Source organism: Triturus cristatus, chromosome 2_1, assembly GCF_964204655.1.
Source record: "Triturus cristatus chromosome 2_1, aTriCri1.1, whole genome shotgun sequence".
NCBI classification, from domain to species: Eukaryota; Metazoa; Chordata; class Amphibia; order Caudata; family Salamandridae; genus Triturus; species Triturus cristatus.
Window position 1 is genome coordinate 769296070 of NC_140581.1, and position 17617 is coordinate 769313686.

Sequence of the window (17617 nt, forward strand, 5' to 3'; positions counted from 1 at the left end):
TCTAGTGCCATGTGATCGGACGGCCGGAGGCCATCCTACGCACATGAGCACTGGTGCGTCGGACAGCCCCCTGCCGTCCGACGCACCAAAGGGGTTAAATGATTTTTAAGATTAACATAACTCATATCCTGAATATCTGATTTAGTTAAAGAAAAGTGCTACAGTGCATTTAAAAATATTAGTTAAAATGATCCGAGGAGGAGCCTAGCGCGCAACCAAGATGGCCGCGTAGGTGCGAGGCTCCCGAGGACCTCCGCGACCTCCTATGACTATCCTGAACATATCCTGTCCCAGATGAGGGGACTGTGTTGGTGAGCCTGAGCTGAGGTGGCACCCGTTTTCCGCTTCCAAATCGGACCTCGGACACCGGCTTTAGCACCGATTGAGGTTTGCGGCCTTCTCCTATCCGAACCCCGAATTTGCGCTGTGGGGCGATCCAGTGACAAAGTGAACAACAGCGGCGGGCGGGGCTTGGTGGCTCGCGTACCCCGCACTTTCGCTTTCGCACCCCCCTTGCTGTCTCTGCGAGGTTGGGTCGCGGGGCTTTGTGTGTTGGTGTGGCCTCGTCGGGGGGCCCTGCCTGCCCGCCGGCTGTGATCCGCCCCACAGATCTGGGGTGGCGCCCCCCCGGAGCCCGTGGAGCGGCTTGCCTGCCCTTCACGACGTGGCTGGTGCGACCGGGAGACTGGGACCATGGCCACGAAACAAGATGGTGACCGGGCAAAGATAAAATCGACCCGACGTGGCGCAGCCCATCAGTCCAACAGCATGGATCGATATACCCTCCAGAAGGGATCTCCCGAGGTGCCACGCAGGTCCCCTGAGGGCCCTACTGATGCCCCCGATCTGCCCACGGATCTGACTCTGCGGGATGTCATGGGCGCCATCGCCGAGATGAAGGCCTCGGTGGGCCAGCGTTTTGATACACTGGCGCAGAAGATCGACTCGGTCCTCGTGGATGTTGGCCTGGTAAGGGCCGATCTCTCCAAGACCAATGACCGAGTCGACTCTTTGGCCCACACCGCATCGGGCCTTACGACAGATGTGGCGGCCCTACAAACGGAGGTGCGCCGGCTTGCTCGGGCGAGTGCGCTGATGGATCGCCGCCTGGAGGACTCTGAGAGTCGGGCCCGGAGGAACAACATCCGTATCATCGGGGTGCCTGAGGGACGTGAGGAGGCGGCGGCGGACCTTTTCGTGGAAGACCTGATTGTTACCCATCTCCAGCCACGGGGGCTGAGTAAATTCTTTGCTGTGGAGAGGGCCCACAGGGTTCCCGGGGGAAGGCCTAAGGTCGGAGCCGCTCCGAGACCTCTCATTGCCCGGATTTTTAATTTTCGGGACAGAGACGCTATCCTGCAATCCTCCAGACTACAGGGACCGATTAGACTTGACAATATGGACATTAATTTTTATCCTGATTTCACCCCTGCGGTCCAGAAGCAGAGACTGAGCTTCCTTGGTGTCAAACGCCGTCTTCGGGACCTAAACCTAAAATACGCCATGCTTTTCCCAGCCAAGCTGCGAGTGGAGGTGGATGGTCGCACGCACTTTTTTGATCGTCCCGAAGCGGCCGGGGACTGGCTGGATACTCTGTCTGGGGATCGGGATCGGGGTGGCGGGGGGGGAGCGGCCGGGGGAGAGGGCTCGCCGGATCAAGACTGAGGGACTAATATTAGGCCTCGCTCGGGACAAAAATGATGCCACTCTTGACCATACGTCGGTTCGCTTAAGTTCCCCTCCTATGGAGGTTGTGTGGGGTCTCTTGGGGGTTCTCCCTCCTCCTCTGGGGGTCTAGTTAGTTTAACTATCTATGGGGCGACAGGCACACTGCACGTTGGGGGGGCTGTCTGGGCTCATGCAGGGGTGCAGGGAGGGGGGAGTTCTGTTGGGGTGGGTGGGCAGGGATGGGGTGTTGTTCGTTATTATCACAAGGCAACCCTTTTTTTGTGTTGGTTCTACTGTGCTCTCGGGGGGACGAATGATGGTTTCTGTGTATGATGGGGGGTAGGGAATTAACTTTGTTGTCTTGGAACGTTAATGGACTGGGGGACAGGATCAAACGAGGTGTGGTCCTGCAGTATCTGAAGCGACTCTCGCCCGATGTGGTCTTTCTGCAGGAGACACACCTTATTGGCAATTCCTTCTGTGCCATGAATCGGCGTGGCTACCGCCTCGTGGCCCACTCGGGCTTCACGTCAGGCTCAAGGGGTGTGGGTATCATGGTAAAGAATTCGCTCCCGTTAGAAATTGATGAGGTGCTCCACGATGATAGGGGACGTTACACTGTCTTGGTGGGGAGAATGGAGGGCAAAGTGGTTGTCTTTGTGTCAGTGTACGTCCCACCGGGGTTGCAGTCGACCACCTTTGCAGACCTGGGGCGCCTCCTCCATGGCCTTACGGGGGGCTTCTGGTGGTGGGGGGGGATTTCAACGCGGTGGTTTCTGGGACTGTGGATCGTCACCCCCCTAGGGACCTCCCCCGGGCACAGGCGTGGCTATCCAGCCTCTTGGATACACTGGGATTGGTGGACTGCTGGCGCTTAAAACATCCCACGCAGCTGCAGTACACTTTCCACTCGGGGGCCCATGGTGGTCTCTCACAGCTTGATTATGTCCTTGTCCCGGCGGCCTATGTCGGGAGGGTGGGGGAGGTGCGCCATTTGGCACGGGGTATCTCGGACCACTCCCCGCTTCTGTTACATTTCGATGTCTTTCCGAGGGGTGAGAGCAGGGTGGTCCCAATCAATTCCTGGTACCTGCGTGACCCCACCATTCGCGCTGACTTGATTAAATCCCTCCAGCGCTATTTTGATGAGAATGTGGGGTCAGTGCCTTCGGCTATCTCCCTGTGGGAGGCCTTCAAAACAGTACTCAGAGGGGAGGCCCTATCCCTTATTTCCCACGCCCGGAGGCGCGAGCGGGAGGAGGTGACCCGGGTGGAGGCTGAAATAGCTGAGTTGGAGGATAATCTAGAAGATGGGGTGACGGATGCTGCACTACATGTCCTCCAGCTCAAGCAAGCGGCTTATAGGGCCCTCGTTACGGAGGCGGCCAGGGGCCTTAGTAGAGAGCAACAGGGGCGATGTATGATGTGGGTGATAAGGCTGGTAAACTGATAGCGTGGTTGGATAAAAAGGAGAGAGCGAATCGTGTGGTCCCGCTGATTGAGAAAACGAATGGTGTGTGTGTAACTGAGCCAGAAGAAATTGTCTCCTGTTTCGCGGATTATTTCCGCGAGGTGTATTCCCCGGTCTCTTCTTGCTCTGAAGAGGATTCCCGTGCCCTGCTCAGGGATATCACGCTGCCTTCCCTTTCCGGGGAGGACAGGGTGTCACTGGACGCCGCTCCCACCTCCGACGAAATCGCCCTCGCCATACGCTCGGTCGCTTCTGGCAAGGCCATGGGCCCGAATGGTATCCCTATCGAGTTGTATAAGCTGCGACCGGATACATTGGCGCCTCACCTCCGCGCAATGTTCCTGGCGGCCCACTCGCTGGGCTCCCTCCCGCTTGACCAGCGTCTGGCTACAATCGTGGTGATCCACAAGGAAGGGAGACCTCGGGACCGGGTTACTTCTTATCGGCCTATCTCACTACTGAATGCGGAGCCCAAAATTCTCGCCAAGGTACTGGCCAATCGGCTGGTCGGTGTGGTGGGAGATCTGGTTCATCAGGACCAGTCTGGCTTTATTCCCCATCGCAACACAGCCCTTAACCTGCGGCGTTTGCATGGGGTGCTCGCGCGCGTCCCATTTATACGGGAACCGGCCATTTTGGCGTCCTTGGACGCCACCATGGCGTTTGACACGCTTGAGTGGCCATACATCTGGGCGATGCTTGCGAAGTTTGGATTTGGCCCAGGATTCATCAGTTGGGTCAAATTGTTGTATTCGGGCCCATTGGCGCAGGTGGTCGTGAACGGAAGAGTATCGGCCCCGTTTGAGCTGGGCCGGGGCACGCGACAGGGCTGTCCCTTGTCGCCGCTTCTTTTTGCGCTTGCCTTGGAGCCCCTGGCGGAGTGGCTGCGGTGGGAGCCTTCCATCCGTGGTCTCCGTTGGACCCCCGAGTATGAGGACCGCGTATCCCTATACGCTGATGACATCCTTCTGTACCTAGCCTCCCCACGTAAATCACTTATACTGCTGGTTGATGTTTTACATTCATTTGGTCGTAACTCCGGTCTCGTCATCAACTGGGCTAAATCGTGTGTGTATGTTCTCTCTGGGGAGGCTCCTATTCTCCCGCGGGGCTGTCCGATCCAGATCGCCCCGCAGGGATTTCGGTACCTGGGTGTCTTCATTACTCTGGACCCGGAGGCCCGGTATGAACGGAACCTGCTTCCCCCCCTCCAGCGTCTGCGGGTAGATGTCGCACGCTGGCGGCGCCTGCCGCTTTCGCCGCTCGGCCGGGCGGCATTGTTCAAGATGATGTCTCTGCCGCGTTTCCTGTACGCTTTGCAGAACACTATGGACTTAGTCCCGGCGCGCTACTTCCGTGAGGTGGAGAGTCTGCAACGCCGCCTGTTCTGGGACGGGAGGCCGCGTATTGCCCTGGCGAAGCTGACGCTCCCATGGTATGACGGGGGGATTGCCCTCCCGGATATTAAACGGTACTATTGGGCCTCCCAGCTCTCTGCAATTAACCATGGCCTATACGGGCCCGCCTTAAACCCGGCATTCGAAATGGACAAGATGCTCCTGCCAGGTGGCGACTACAATCGAGCGCTCTATTCTAGCGCGCCCGACGCTCGTTTGACGGGCCCCACGCGTGTCATGGTGCAAGTCTGGCACGCGGCCAATGCAGCTATGGGGTGGAAGGACCGTTTGACCCGGGCGTCACCACTGTACGCGTCTGAGCGGTTAGGTTCCCTGTGGACCTCTAAGGGCTTTGAGAGGTGGGACATAATAGGTATCAGTAAAGTGGGGGATCTCTGGACGAGGGGAGGATTTAAAACGTTCGATATGCTGCAGACGGAATTTCAGTTGCAGGGCAGTGAATACTTTCGGTATTTGCAGGTCCGTCATGCGCTGGGCTCCGTCTTCTCGGACGTTGCCTCCATCCCGGAATATTCCCCCCTGGAGGATAGAATGCTGGATGGGCACGTCCCGGACAGCACGATCTCACTGATATACAAAAAGCTGATAAACGACCGCTCGGGCCTGTTGACTGCCCTTCGTGCGGCTTGGGTTGCTGACGGGCTGGAGTTGGACGATGAGGACTGGACCTCCGCGGTGGCCTCCCCGAAGGAGGTGGCCATACCGGCTCGCCTTCGCTTCGTCCAGCTCAAGATACTCCACCGGGTCTACATGACGGGGCCAAAGCTTCTGCGTATGGGCTATGTTGGAGATGGGTTGTGTAAGCGTGGGTGTGGTGCTTTGGGGACCTTTCTGCATATTTTATGGGAGTGCCCGGAGGTGGAAGGGTTCTGGCGTGGTGTACATGAGGTGCTGCGACTGGTTACGCATGTGGCGATATTGCCTGAAGCGAGGAGATGCCTGTTGAATGTGTGGGAACCGACTGATTACTCGGCGCCGCAGACGTGGTGGGTGACTCTGGGATATATGATAGCCAAGCGTGATATTGCTCAACTGTGGGGATCCCAGAGGCCCCCGACGGTCTCGACCTGGAAAGAACACATGGACTGGTGCATGTTTCGAGAAAAGGTGGTGTATGAATGAATGAATGAATACCCACTTATATAGCGCATGGCTACCCTAGGGCATCCCAGCGCTGTTAAAGACCGAGGACACTGTCAGGCATTAGAGGATGTTCTTAAACAAGAATGTCTTCAGTTGCTTCCTAAAGGCAGTATGATTTAGTTCATGCCTGATGTTGTCAGGGAGTTTATTCCATTCTTTAGCTGCTAGGACCGAAAGTCGACGACCACCCATGCGGGCCAGTCTGACCTTTGACACAACCAGCAGGTTGCGTTGGTTAGATCTAAGGGATCTGACCGAATGATAGCGCCGAAAGAGAGGATCCAAAATGGATGGGCCAAGGTTGTGAATAGACTTATGTGCCAAACACATAGTCTTAAACACAATCCTTTCATGGACTGGAAGCCAATGTAGCAGTCTGATTGAGGGTTTAGCTGATGAACGTTTAGGGATTTTCATGAGTAGGCGAGCTGCACAATTCTGTACAGCTTGCAAAGTTTTTATTGTAGTAGCAGGGGCCCCCAGATAGATAGCATTCGCATAGTCCAGTCGCGAGAGGACCAGCGACTGTACTAATATGCGTCTGGCTTCAAAATGGAGCAGGTCTAGGATTTTTTTAAGAACTCTCATGAGCCCATAGCAAGTCGAGGCTACTTTATTAGCCTGATGCTGGAAATTCAGGGCAGAGTCCAGCCAGACCCCTAGACTTTTTATTTTGGTCTTGGGCTTCGGAGGGGATCCAAGACACTGCGGCCACCAAGGGTCCAAGTTGATTGGGGCTTTATAGCCCAGCAGCATGATGTCTGTCTTGGCTCCATTCAGCTTCAAACAAGACGAGGTCATCCAGTCAAGTACATTAGAGAGACAAGGGGTAAGATTGTTAATCCCCTGATGTGAGATATCATCTCTCACCAGGGAAACAACCAGCTGCGTGTCATCGGCGTAGGTGACCAGCTGAATTCCCCAAGGAAGCACCACCTCAGCCAAAGGTCTCATATAGATGTTAAACAGGGTAGGGCTGAGGGATGAACCCTGGGGAACGCCGTGACTCAGTTGCAGCTGGCTTGATGCCACCTCATCCTCAAAGACGGAAAAGTATCTATCTGATAGAAAGGATTGAAGCCATTTAAGAGCCAAACCAGAAATCCCTGCCAGACGAAGCCTATGCAGCAGAAGAGAGTGGTTTACAGTATCAAAGGCTGCGCTGAGGTCCAATAGGACCACCGCAGCGCAGCCTCCCGCATCTACAATAGTCCTGGTCGCCTCCACTACCGCCACCAGTGCAGTTTCTGTTCCTTGCTTCGCTCTGAATCCAGTCTGGGATGAATGTAATGCATCAGAGGCCTCAGCAAATGAGGAAAGAACCTGGTTAACGTGTTTTTCGGCTAATTTACCAAGGCTCGGGAGAAGCGAGATAGGTCTGTAATTCGCCAGATCTTCAGGGTCTAAATTAGGTTTTTTCAAAAGGGCACGAACCTTTGCCTTCTTCCAATTGGGGGGCACAATTCCTGAAGCTAAAGAGGCATTGATGACCTGCATTATTACCGGGCATACTGTTTCAGAGACCTGTTTGAGAACCGTTGGGGGGGCAACGTCCTGTGGAGAGCCCGATTTGAGGTGGTTAAGGAGCCTTTCTACCTTGGCCAAATCAAGCAGCGGAAAGATCTGGAGAGCTCCAGCTGAATTAGTGGTAGCCACAGCCGGCGTATCAGGGCTAATCTCTAAGTCATCTAGACTATGTGAAGTTGTTGCAAAACTCGAGTAGATATTGGAGACTTTAGATGCAAAAAAAGCGGCTAGATCCTCACAGTGTTTTTGGGGATCCAAGGCAGAATTAGTAGGTCTCTGAGTAGTCACCAGAGATTGGAAGATTTTAAAAATCTCTCTAGGAGCATTAGCTGCTTCTGAGATTTTACCCTGATAGTATGCTGCTTGAGTAGATTTTAATAAGTTTTTATAGGATCTAAGAGAAGCTTTGTATTGGGTTTTCAAATCTGGTGCAAAATCCTTTCTCCACTTCCTTTCCGCACGTTTACACACCCGCTTAAGTTCCTTGAGTTTATCGGAGTACCAAGGTTGTTTGTTTTGGCCTTTCCGATGATGTATCTCTTTCTTAGGGAGAGTGGTGTCAAGGGTGGAATTGAGCCAGTTGTCAAAGGCTTCATTCGCAACCACTGGATCCTTGTGCGGAGAAGGCGGACAGCTCTTCAATGCAGTCTCCCACTCCTCAACTGGGAGTCTGGACCACACTCGACTAACTTTCTTAGAGAGGGTGACTCTGTGGTATGGTGTATCTGGCAACCACCTAAAAGAAAGTAGGGCGTGGTCTGACCAGGGGACAAAGAGGGGCTGTTCACATGCCAAGTTCGAGAGATTAGTGAAACAATGGTCTAATAAGTGACCAGCAACATGTGTAGGCTCTGTCACAATTTGTTTCAAGTGTACTAATCCCAAAGAATCAAGCAGGCATTGCGAAGCAGCAGCATCACTGTCATCAAGGTGGATGTTAAGGTCACTCAGAATGGAGAAGTTGGGAGAGTTACTGATAGAGTGAGAGATTTTGTCTACAAGGTTGAAACAGAAATTATGATGGGCGCCCGGTGGTCTATAAACCAAGATCCCAGAAAAGGTACATGTGGGTGAAAGGGAAATGGAGAAACCAAGACTTTCGCAATCAATAAGTGGGCTTTCATAGGTTCTACATCTGATGGCATTTTTATGAATGATTGCAACTCCGCCTCCCCGACCTGACAGGCGATCCTGTCTGATGATAGAGTAGTTGGGCGGGAGCGCCTGTACTACATCTGGATCAGATGAATCTGTCAGCCATGTCTCTGTTAAGAAGAGTATGTCAGGATCACATTCCTCTAACAAAAGATGGATCTCCAGGGCGTGCTTCGGCAGGGATCTACAATTTAGCAGGGAAAATGAATAACAAACGTTATTGGCTTTCCCAGGATTCATAGGCTTACAGTGGGGGCAGACAGTGCAGATATCTTCAGGTAGAGCCTCTATCGGGCAATTGGGCCTCTCCGTCTTCCTAAATGCCTTTAACTGCTCACCATTATAACTAATAGTTTTGGGAAGGAGAGAATCCATTGCGATGGCCCTGTGCCCCGTCCTGCTCCGGCCTGGCACGGACGGGCACAGACGGGCTTTCCTTAGGCGCTCCTTCGGCGCACAACGGCGCGTCCGCAAACGCGTATGCTAGCGCGTAGATGGACCGTATCAATTTATGTGCCTTCTGCCTGCGTGTCCCGCCCTACCTCCCCAACAACTAGCGCGCCAACCTCGTCCTCCCCAAGATGGCCGCTGTGATGAGTTTGCCCCTCTCCGTGCCGGCACCAACAAACAGCGATACGAGGAGCTAGGATGGCCCCAGAGGTACAGCGCTATGAGGGTGTCGAGCGGTGGGCGTGAGCGCAAATAAAACAGGTAAAAATTCAATTTAATACAATTTGATTAAAAGGTCAAGGTAAAATTCAACAAGCGCTACAAAGTTAAAATTAACTAAACTCCCGGCTTCCGCCTCAGGAGCAGCTGGCGTCCTAGGTCTTACCAGGCTGATCAGTAGCAGTCAATTTATGTGCCTTCTGCCTGCGTGTCCCGCCCTACCTCCCCAACAACTAGCGCGCCAACCTCGTCCTCCCCAAGATGGCCGCTGTGATGAGTTTGTCCCTCTCCGTGCCGGCACCAACAAACAGCGATACGAGGAGCTAGGATGTATGTGGCGAGGGGTAAGCCTGCGACATGGGTGAAAGTATGGGGCCCCTGGAACGCCTACCGCGGGGGTATCTGTGCACCACCGTTGCTGCCTGATACCTCGCCAGCCCCATCCCCTTAGCCGACTCATTCCCCCGCTGCCGGGCATTGGGTTCCCCAGTCCTCGCTCTGTTCTCTTCCCCCTCTTTAGACTTCTGTGGATAGTTGGGATCCCCCCTCTAGGGGAGCACGTGCTGCTATTTTCGATTGTGGGTTGCCTTGTGGGTGTGGTTTTCTTGTTGTTCTTAATTTAAAATGAAACCGCATAATGGGGTCTGGATGATGTGGCTTTTGACGTTGTTACCTACTGAGAAATGCTCCTCCGTAACACCACGTGTTCCATAAATGTATGTCGTATGTTCCTATCATTGATAGCGGCCGGCCGGAAGGTTGTAGGCCCATACTTGTATACTCTTAAGACTTGTAATAAACGGTTTAAAAAAAAAAAAAAAAAAAAAAGAATGATCCAGTCCCCATAGTAGATGCAAAACATTTTAAATCTTTAATACTACTTAAGGACTATTCACTAGCATTTGGTAAACAATAATATAGCAAAAGAAACAATTGATGGATGGAATGCTGGACAATGCAAACATTCCTCCCAGTCACAAGTATCTGGGTTAAATCCATCATTCTTTTGCTCACCACACCCCCCTAGTTTGGACCGAGCCATATGCAAATCAGTCTTGACCCTGTTCCTCGTGGGAACAGTTCAGCCTGAACTGCCAAGCCAGGCCATCCGTGGACCAGTGAGGTTCTGGACTTTTAAGAGTCCAGAGGTGTCAGGGAAACAACACCCGAAGACCCCTGAGTTCCTCCTGTCTCGGTGCACAAATAAACAGAGACACGGGCTTCTCGATGGCGGCGTCAAAGACCAAGGTTTATTTACTGCAGGGACACAGAAATCATAGGAACCACACAGAGGCAGAATCTACGAGACTGTTCGAATTGCATTAAGTGGGTCACTCCTTAAATACACGCAAATTGTCTTTAGGCAACATTACACGAATATTTCTCATGCCCAACCCGGTATCCCAAACAAACAGTAAATAGACATCAAACAATAATTAGTCGTAGGTTTTCAGTATTCGATCAGATCCTCTCGACAGTTTTCCATTCTTCGCCCGATCCTCCCCATCATAAAAATCGTAACCTCCCCATTGTAAAAGCCCAGAAGGAAAGGAGCAGAGCCAGGTGCAAAGGATTGAAATGTAGGATAAGAGGTGTTTATGGATCATAAACGGGCATGGCTACCGTCTTCGGCCTTTCAGTCAGGACAACGGACACGAGAACCAGTATAGCAGGACTGGCCTCAGGCAAGGGAGGCAGCTTGATTCTGCCTAGTCATGCAGCGTCAGCCTTTCTCGGGCTCGAGCTTACGTGTCCTTAACAAGGTGACTCTGCCGGGGTCATCGTCCGTTCATTGACTATGTGAGGGCAAGAAACAAGATGGATGCCGTAACTAAAATGGATGCCATGATTTTTACGACAGAATGCCCTATTTTCCAGTGAATTCATGCTAGTTGCGCAGCGAAAACACTGTCATGTATACAATGGATCATTTGCGGTTCATTGGTACCGAAATCGTGTCAGTACTACGATACCGAATTCACGGGTTCGGATCGCTACAGAACCTCAGACCGTCCTTTTGCCCTTACATAGGCAATAACTCACTCTATGTCAGAGTCCATTTCTATGTTCATCAGGTCACTGATGTGTTGTTGCAGCATTACTCTATCTCGTGGCGTATTTCTAAAAACAGGTGGTCTTCTTACGCATGTTGAAACGCAGAGATTACATAAGGCAGGACCACACTGAACAATGAGACAGCACGAAAATAAAAATACTAACGCAACACCAGTGACTATCAGAACCTTCCATCCCCACGCGGACAACAGGCTCCAGAACCATCCCATTAATGACCAGTCACCTTCCTCTACATGAATAGAGTCAGAAATCTTATGTAACTTAGAGATGGCCTTGTATACTGTTGGCGCATTATCTGGAATAAAAACGCAGCAACTTGATTGGATCATCTTACATACTCCACCTCGATCTGCAAGTAACACATCAAGAACCATACGGTTCTGTAATGTCATTAGGCGATCCGCTTGAAGCTCAGCTGTCAAGTTACTAAGGGCACCCGCAGTTTCAGTGATGGTGGATTCAACTACCCGTGTTAGTTGACGTAAGTTTCTACTGTTGGCCATAGGCCCCCAGAATGGGAGGAAACCCTTGAAAAAGTCTCCTGCCTCTTGGCCAGCAGTATCTTCTATACTGAAAACACCTCTCACAACTCTAGTTTTGTGATAATCCGGTGCAGCAGTATATGTCGGAGGTAACAGTTGAGCGATATAACATGAGCCTGAGAAGTCAGCAGGCAGCCATGTATATGCTCTGTCTTGGCAAACAAAATAGGTACCCTTAGCAGCTAAGAATGCAGGGGAAGACTGTGACGGGAAAACATATGTTTCGATACAGTCACTTTTCCCTAGTCGAGCTTTCGGATTCCTCCCATTTCCTTGCAAACAGACTTGACCTTGGTGGGGTACGACCCAGATCGGAGTTGAGCTCTTACGTTTGTTCTCACCCAGAGTAATGCCGTATTCCGTAACATTCCAACCCATGTAAACTCGTAATTCATCCTTGGGAATGTACGGAGTATTATTGACATCTCTCACCATGTCAGTGATTCCTTTTACCAAGGCTCTATTAGCAGAGCTATACCGGGTGGAACGCGGAGGTCGTGGGGGATAGGTCTCTAGGGCATAAGCGAACATGGTCTGAAATGCCCAGAATGATCCATTATAACTAAAAGGCAGAACCAAATAAGGGATGCCCTTGTCCATGGTATGTGGTATCAAGCCACATACCCAGCAGTTTGTTGTGTTGACCACTAGTTGATGTTGGTGCAAGAGCTGAATGAAAGTGTTATTTATAAACTCAGAGCGTCGAGCTTGCTCGTGGGCAGGAAAAGGATGGAAAGAATGAAGAGAAACAACAGTCGGAGAAACAGGAGCATGGGGAGATACTGTAGATGCAACAGGTGTAAAGATCAACTGAATACCAAAAATAATTCCGCCTGCCAAGGAAACATTTACTGTACAATATGTCATATAATTTTGTCTTGTGCACATTTATGACATTAACCCGTCGTAATTCAGGAAGCTCCATCTTCTACAACCGTTCGCAACGGATGGTTTGTAACTGTTAAAAACTTGCCTCTGTTTATCCTGGGAGTTCCCAAGACAAACAGAAGAAACCGACCTAGTGTCTGATCCCCTGCAAATTAAAACAAGGCACACGTTACGACCCTACGGTAACCCAGATGGCAAGGTGAGAGAACAACAAAAAATTCTAGCAAACTTCCTGACTGAATGGAATGCAATACGATCAAAACAGTTTTACAGTTTTCAAACGGAAAGGTAATAATGCAATGTCATTAGTTCATAACATGAGAACGTAGATTATATCTGTACTTTCCGGGTCTTGTCTGGTCTTGGAATAGTTGGTCTACAGGTGTGGAAATGTTCAACTCCACAGGTGACAAGTGTTCACTTTGTACAATACTCGGTTCAGGGTTCAAAGGAGCGGTTCCTGTTGAGGTGTCAAAGTTCTGTGTTTCTGTTCATGGGTGGTCCGTTAGGTACTCTGCATCGCTGAAAGGGATGTGCCTAGGAACAGGTTCTGTCTCGGATACACCAATTCCCTGTCTAACCCAGTTGTCATAGGGGAGTGGAAGAGGGACACGCTTCGTATGGCTGGTGTGCACCCAATTTTTCCTGCCAGCTAGGCGTACTGCAGTTCTGGTTGCGAGGAGGACCTGGAACGGGCCCACGAATCTTGGCTGAAGGTTCCGAGTACGTTCAAAGTTCCGAACTACAACCTGGTCGCCGGGTTTCAACGTATGGCCTGGACTCTCCGGCAGTTTAGGCAAGGATTCAAATACCTGTTGATGAATAAGGCTCAATTTAGCAGTCAGATCATGAAGGTAATCAATCAACATTGGGTATTCAATCTGTTTAAATTCCTTTGGCCTAGGGACTCCCCAAACATTAGCAGGGCGGCCGAACACAATCTCATATGGGCTAAGCCCTACTCGAGAGTGTACAGTCGCTCTGGTGGACAGTAAAGCTAAAGGCAGTGCGTCTGGCCAAGAGAGACCAGTGGAAGCTTGAATTTTCGCAAGTTTCAGCTTCAGGGTGCCATTGTACCCTTCAACCAAACCCGCTGACTGTGGGTGATTCGCACTGTGGAATTTCTGAGAAATACCCAGGCCCGCACACACACTCTTCATAACTTTCCCTACAAACTCACTTCCATTGTCCGACCAAACAATCCGTGGCATACCATACCTAGGGAAGTATTCTTTGAGGAGGATTTTGGCAGTGGACATAGCAGTGTTATCCTTTAACGGATATGCCTCAATCCATCTTGAGAAGGCACAGACTACCACTAGGACGTATTTGAGATTGTTACACCTGTCCATGTGGATAAAATCCAACTGAATCACTTCAAAGGGACAAGAAGGGGGAGCAAAATGGCCAGATGGGGTTGGGGTTCCCTTACCATGATTATGCATCAGGCATACCATGCAATTTTTCACCACTCTTTCTGCACACTTAGTAATTCCATCGTTCTTCCATACTGGAGCTAACATTTTACAGATCCCTTTCGAACTGATGTGCGCCGCTCCATGCGCCATCATGACTACTGCAAGTACATACGCATCAGGTAACATCCAACGTTGCTGTTCAGACAAATCAACCCAACATCCACTTGGATCTATTTTACCCGTTTTCTCCTTCCATTCATTCTTTTCATTTTCAGTTGCTTCATTCTGGATTGCTTTCACACTTTCAATCGTATTCTCACACATTCCTGATTCTGCAATCCATCTTGCAGACGTTGCAACGTACATTCGGCTCGTCATGTTCTTGGCCGTTTCTTTAGCGACCTCATCAGCAAACGCATTCCCACGGCCAACATCATCCGTAATCTTCCGATGTGCACTGCACTTCACAATTGCAACTTCATTCGGTAGGGTCAGGGATTCCAACAGATCGCTGACTAACTGTCCATGTTGGATCTTAGTCCCATGTGACGTGAGAAAACCTCTTTCTCTCCAGAGACGCCCAAAATTGTGTGCAACGCCGAAGGCGTACTGGCTATCAGTAAACACATTCACTCTCTTTCCCTCAGCTAAAACACACGCTCTTGTTAATGCAATTAATTCTGCAGCTTGGGCAGAATTCTGACTCACTCTTGCAGTCTCAACAATCGTACTCAAAGTCGTAACTGCATACGCGGCCGTCACATCACCATTCTGTAGTTTGAAACATGACCCATCGACATATAAGGTGCCGTCTGGGTCTAGTAACGGAGTGTCTTTTAAATCAATCCTACCTTTTGTCTCTTCCTCAGTTTTGAAACAACAATCATGGGGCTCTGAATCACTCGACTCCTGAGTAGTCGGCAACAGTGTTGCTGGATTCAATATGTTGCATCGCTTGATCTGAATGTGACTTGTCAAAAGCGTCAGCTCATAGCCTGATAGCCTGGCACTGGTGAGGTGCTGAGTTTTCGTTCGATTCATGAGTGTATCCACAGCATGTGGAACCATGACTACTAACATGTTGTTCATGACTAGTCCAGCAGACTGTCGAATAGACACTGCAGCTGCTGCTGTAGCTCTCAAACAACTTGGCAATGCTCTGGCTACCGGATCTAATGTAGATGAGAAATATGCACAAGGCCGCTGCTTGTCACCAAATTGTTGCGTTAATACACTCAACGCACAACCTTCTCTTTCATGGACATATAGAGTAAACGGCTTACTGTAGTCAGGAGTACCCAACACAGGAGCTGAACACAGCGCATCACGTAAGTCGGAGAAGCTCTGTTGACATTCATCAGACCATGGCAAAGGGCTCGGAACACCTTTTCCAGTCAGGGCTACCAATGGTTTTGCCATGAGAGAAAAATTTGGGATCCATTGCCTACAGTATGACGTAATACCCAAAAACGCACGCACTTCTCTTTGTGTGCTTGGTACAGTCATCTGCGAAATTGCTTTGATTCTCTCTGGGGTCAACCTTCTTCCCTCCTTTGACAAAAGATGACCTAAGTAGGTCACTTCTTGGCAACAATATTGCAGTTTAGAAGGTGACACCTTGTGATGTAAGTCTGACAAATGACGTAACAAAGAAATTGTAGCTGCTTTGCAAGTTTCCTTGTCATCAGCGGCTAGTAAAAGATCGTCTACGTATTGGATCAGAGCAACACCATGAGGAAGTACAAGGGCATCTAATTGACTCTTTAATGCTTGACTGTAAATTGAAGGGCTCTCACAATAACCTTGTGGAGCGCGTTTGAATCTGAAACTGCGACCTCCTAAGGAGAAACCAAAAATGTCTCTACTTTCTTCGGCTATGGGAATGCTGAAAAAGGCATTTTTCAAGTCTATCACTGTAAACCATGAAGCTGAGGCAGGAATCAACGTCAGTAATGCAGTGATATCTGGTACCACAGGAAACTGCGGAATCACTATTTTGTTAACCTCTCTGAGGTCAATCACAAATCTGTAAATTGGAGGTTTAGAAGGGTCAGTACGTTTCAAAATCGGCAGAACAGGACTATTGCAGACGTTTCCTCTAGTTTCCTCAATCACATCTTTCTGTATTAAGTCTTTCACAATCAGCAAGAGTGCTCGTTCACCCTCATTCGAAATCCGATACTGTGGGATTCGTGGAAATTTAACATTAGCTTTCAGACTTACCACATAAGGGGGAATTTCCAAGAGGCCTACATCGTTAGGACCAGTTGCCCAAAGAGTATCAGGGAGAGAACGCAGCTCCGGTGGGAGCTTATCCATCGACATATACATTGGAGAGATGACTCGTTTGCCTAATGTGAGCTGTACTCCCGAAGGAGAACAGTACAATGTCGCATGCAGGCGTTTCAACAGATCTAAACCAAGCAGATTCTCATTACAACCGGTTGTTAGGATAAGGGGTGCTTCTAGTTCGCATGGCCCAACAGAAATTGACAAAGGACTAGAAACAGGATTGTGAACAGGGGCGCCTGAGAAACCTACTGAAGTGTTCGTTAAGCCAGACAAAGGTGCGCCAGGGAGTTTCGCATGCATAATTGAACTTTTTGCCGCACCAGTATCCAACAGAAACGGTTCGACCACGCCTGAGGTAACTACTGCGACATAAGGTCCACTCTGATCAACTGGAACTGATACTACTCCCTCTCTCTGCCTGCGGCTGTCCTATTGTTCGCTTCTTTGGATCTCTTCATTATGATCATAGTAATCTTCAACGTGATACTGTGGAGATCTACCTGGTTGCGTAGGTTGTATATTTCGCTGATCGAAATAATTCGATTGGCGATCAGTCTGTGGTGTCATCGTACCACGCCCTCTACCTCTAGGAGCTTGCATAAACCCAACATTACCTCTCTGAGCTGGGACACCACTAGTTTGTGGGTGCAGAACTGGACACTCATTCTTATAATGACCCTCCTTTTTACAATAAGCACACTGATTCCATGCTAACTGTTGCCGGGGAAAACTATAATTAAACCTTTGGGCCGTCCCTTGCTGGAATTGTGGCTGCTGCTGAAACTGGGGTCGCTGCTGTGAATCTGACTGATTTGAACGAGGCGGATACGCCTGTTGCAAAAGAACTTTGGTCTTTAAATCTTTCGTTTTCTTTTCTGATTTTTCCTTCTCTTCTTTCTCTCTATTCTCGTAATACTGAGCAGTTGCAAGTATCCGTGCTGTCGTCGACACTGCCCATGCACTTTCAGAATCCTTTAACTTGTTACTAAGCTCAGGTAATAAATTAAACACAAACTTGTCGACAAACAATCTCTGGCCTCCCTCAGTACTCATATCTTGCCCACTGTGATCTACGAAGGTCTCTTCAAATCTAGTGAAGAAGTCAGAGACGCTTTCGTCTTTCTTTTGCTTGCATGCCGATAATTTATCCCAATTGACTCGTAACGCTGGCATCAGCGTTTTCATCAGAGTAATTATTCTGCCAGGTAAGTCAGCAATCAGAGGTTCAGGTTTAGCACCGCCAATTTGTTGCGCATCTGCCGCTATAATAGCTGGCCAATCACCTCCTAAGGCGATTGGGTGGTTCTCTTGCCGAATTTTGGCCCATATAGGCTGTGGCACCACATTACC